The 3,943-nt window shown below is 44.5% G+C and overlaps 1 pseudogene; it reads right to left on the bottom strand.

The window, feature by feature from the left end:
• Positions 1-2,236: 2,236 nt before the first annotated feature.
• On the bottom strand, positions 2,237-3,333 carry LOC136316237 (S-phase kinase-associated protein 1-like; annotated as a pseudogene).
• Between the last annotated feature and the right edge of the window lie 610 nt (positions 3,334-3,943).

Genomic DNA, 3,943 nt, shown 5'->3' with positions numbered 1-3,943 from the left:
GCCCGTGGTTGTTGGCCTGGCGTGCAGGAGTCCCAGGTTCAATTCCCTGCCAGGGCACACAGGAGAAGCGCCCATCTGCTTCTCCACCCCTCCCCTTCCCCTTCCTCTCTGTCTCTCTCTTCCCCTCCCGCAGCCAAGGCTCCACTGGAGCAGGATTTGCCCGGGCGCTGAGGATGGTTCTGTGACCTCTGCCTCAGGCACTAGAATGGCTCTGATTGCGGCAGAGCGACGCCCCAAGATGGGCAGAGCATCGCCCTGGTGGGCATGCCAGGTGGATCCCGGTCGGGCTCATGCGGGAGTCTGACTGCCTCCCCGTTTCCAGCTTCAGAAAAATACAAAAAAAAGAAAAGAAAAAAAAGAAAACAATCCGTGAACAACTAAGGTGTCACAACGAAAAACTGATGATTGATGCTTCTCATCTCTCTCTGTTCCTGTCTGTCTGTTCCTATCTATCCTTCTCTCTGTCTCTGTCTCTAAAAAAAAATTAGGGCATATTTTATAGCTTCATACTCATTTTGAAATATCTCCTAAGTTTTGTGAGCAGTATAATTTCAACCATTGCTCAAATGGAATAATTGACTTTAGAAAATTTGGAAAATACAGAAAAGTAGAGGGAAGAATAAAATTCATCTATAGTTCCATTGCCTAAATATTACTATATTACTGCTAACATTTTGATGGATTTTTTTTTTAAGAGAAGGACAGGTAGGAACAGGAAAGGAGAGAGATGAGTAATATCAACTTGTTGTATAGCACTTTAGTTGTTCATTGATTGCTTTCTCATATATGCCTTGATCAGGGGCTCCAGCCAAGCCAGTGACCCCTTGCTCAAGCCAGCAACCTTGGGCTTCAAGCTAGTGTGATCTTTGGGCTCAAGCCAGTGACCAGTGACCATAGACAATGACCCCATGGTCAGGCTGGCAACCCTGCACTCCAGCTGGTGAGCCCACACTCAAGCCAGATGAGCCCGTGCTCAAGCTGGCGACCTTTTTCAACCTGGGTCCTCAGCATCCCAGGCTGATGCTCTGTCCACTGTGCCACCACCTGGTCAGGCTTTGATGGATTTATTTTGTCTTTCCATTGCATATTTATGGTTTTACATAGAGTGATCATTAGTTAGAATCTTTTCATTTTAATATAGTGAAGATTTTCATTGGAAATATTAGTAGCTTCTTAATCCTGAGAGTAGTGAGTTATTTTCATGCTCACTGATGCGTGGGAATGAGTTCTTTTTCAAAAAATGAAATTAATTCCGGTTACAGTTTTATTAATAACTTAAAATCATGTTTGTTTGATAACCAATTTATGGAAACAAGAAGAACATATTTACATTTGCCTTTTTTAAATGTTGCCTTACACATTTTTAAAATAAATCAATCGTACTCTGGATGGTCAGGAGGCACAAGGATGTACATGAACGGTTGTACTACCCAAAGGATTAAAGTAATGTAAAATGCAAATTATAGAACCTCAGTTGTAGGAATTAGTCAAGATATTAAACCAAAAAAGCATATCAATAAGTTCTAGAAAAGAAGGCCCAGTAAAAAGTGCTAGGTCACCATTTTCTAATTTCCCTCTAAAATAGCCAAAGAAGTATATGAATAGAAAAATATTCTTTTCTCCCTAAATATGAACCAGCCATATTCCAGGGACAGCAGAGAGCTCTGGAGCTCAGGTCTTCACAGGATAACAGCCATCAGTGGGGTGTTCAGTGCCAGAAACTACAGATGAGAATTAACAGCATAAAAACAGCCTGACCTGTGGTGGTACAGTGGATAGAGTGTCAACCTGGAATGCTGAAGTTGCCAGTTCAAAACCCAAGGTTGCCAGCTTGCTGGCTCAACCCTGAGGCCGCTGACATGATCTCAAGGTCGCTGTCTGCTAATATAATTTCAAGGTCTCAGGCTTGAGCCCAAGGGCACAATGTGATCCTCAGGTCACTGGTTCAATCCCCAGTCAAGTCATGAGAAGCAATTAATGTACAACTAAGTGGAGCAATGAGTTCATGCTTATCTTTCCCCCTTCCTCTCCCTTCTTTCTCTCAGATAATAAAGCATACTAGGAAAACATACAGGAGGGATATATTCTAAAGACAATGTAGTAGGGACTAGGGGAGGAAGGGGAGCCAGTGATCCTGAAGGAAAAATTCATTTATAGAAAAGATTTTTTTATATATATAGAGAACCCACAATTCAGTTTTATTCAGAGCAAAGAAAAAAACTTTTGATCATACTGGAAGAAACTCAGCCATAGGTTTGGAATCTGTACCCAAACTACACATGCAATGAAGACAATATTCTGCTAATACAATGGATTTGCTGCTGCATTTGTCTACTGTTTGTCTAATATTAACAATTATAAACAGAGCAGTGAAACTAGTATTTGGACCAATCCTTACAGTGTCAGGCACAACATTTCACTTTTCTTCACACCACTGGTTCTCTGCATACCTGGGCTTCCTCTTCCTCAGTAAAGTCATTTCTGATATTGAAGGTCTTGCGAATCTCCTCAGGAGTTTTCCCCTTGATCATGTTGGCAACAGTCTTGCATGTAACATCAAGCAAAACCTTTGATGTCTAAATAGTTTGCAGACAGAATAAGTTCAAAAAGTGTTCCTTGGTCAACTTTCAGGAATTCTTGGTCCCATACAGGAATATCACCTGTTCGCTTTTCTTTGTTCTCATCATCCTCAGGAGGAGGAGGATCATCCTTGTGGTGAGTGCACCACTGAATGACCATTTATTTATTTATTTATTATTTTTTTTTTTTTCTGTATTTTTCTGAAGCCGGAAACGGGGAGAGACAGACAGACTCCCGCATGCGCCCGACCGGGATCCACCCGGCACGCCCACCAGGAGGCGACGCTCTGCCCACCAGGGGCCGATGCTCTGCCCCTCCGGGGTGTCGCTCTGCTGCGACCAGAGCCACTCCAGCGCCTGGGGCAAAGGCCGAGGAGCCATCCCCAGCACCCGGGCCATCTTTGCTCCAATGGAGCCCTGGCTGCCAGAGGGGAAGAGAGAGACAGAGAGGAAGGAGAGGGGGAGGGGTGGAGAAGCAGATGGGCACTTCTCCTGTGTGCCCTGGCCGGGAATCGAACCCGGGACTTCTGCACGCCAGGCCGACGCGCCACCACTGAGCCAACCGGCCAGGGCCCTGAATGACCTTTTTTAATATTGCTGCATTAACAGTTGATAGAGGAACTGGATCATCATCGCCTTCATCATCCACTCCCAAATCTTCTAACATGGTCTTGATAGTCACAGACTGTTTAGCAATTTCAACATCGACTTCAAATATCTCTCCATCAGAACTCTGCAATTTAATTGAGGACATCCTCGAAAGCTGGCCTCGCCATCCTCAGAGGCAACAGGAACTGGACGATGTACTCCGTGACCTGCAAGGGTCCTTCAGGCAGGGACTGCCCTAAGCCAAATTGTAGAAAAGATTTTTGAGTGCAAGTAACTCAACTTGTAATCACAAACTTCTGCTGATTTAGAAATTAGTCTCTAGCACATTGGATTGTTATATGGATGAAAGCATTAATGGTGGTAACATAATGGCTGGTTTTAATTTCTGTCTAGTGAGCCCTGAAAATTATAAGGTTTAATTTCCATTAGAATGCTGTGTGTAGGGGGCTATCTTTATAGTGAAGGAACAGGAAAACCTGTTACAAGCAAACTTCAGGACTGCTGCTCTCTGTCCTCTTGTCTGGTGAACCACAGCCCTGGTTTGGACTTTCCTGAACTGGGGGAGCCTCCTGGGCCTGAAGATTCAAGTGGGCTTGTGTTTCAGAAAGGCAGCCACATCCACCGGCTGCCAGGGACTCGCCTAGCTCTCAAGGGGCCTGTGAGAGGCGGAGGGGAACTGATGCATTCTTGCTTTACCAACGCTGGGCTTGGGTATATTTATTTCATGATAACTTAAAAATACAGCAATAGGCCTG

This window comes from Saccopteryx bilineata, chromosome 12 (genome assembly GCF_036850765.1).
Source record: "Saccopteryx bilineata isolate mSacBil1 chromosome 12, mSacBil1_pri_phased_curated, whole genome shotgun sequence".
NCBI lineage: Eukaryota > Metazoa > Chordata > Mammalia > Chiroptera > Emballonuridae > Saccopteryx > Saccopteryx bilineata.
Note: the sequence above shows the minus strand (reverse complement) of the source record. Positions and strands in the feature narration are given on the sequence as shown.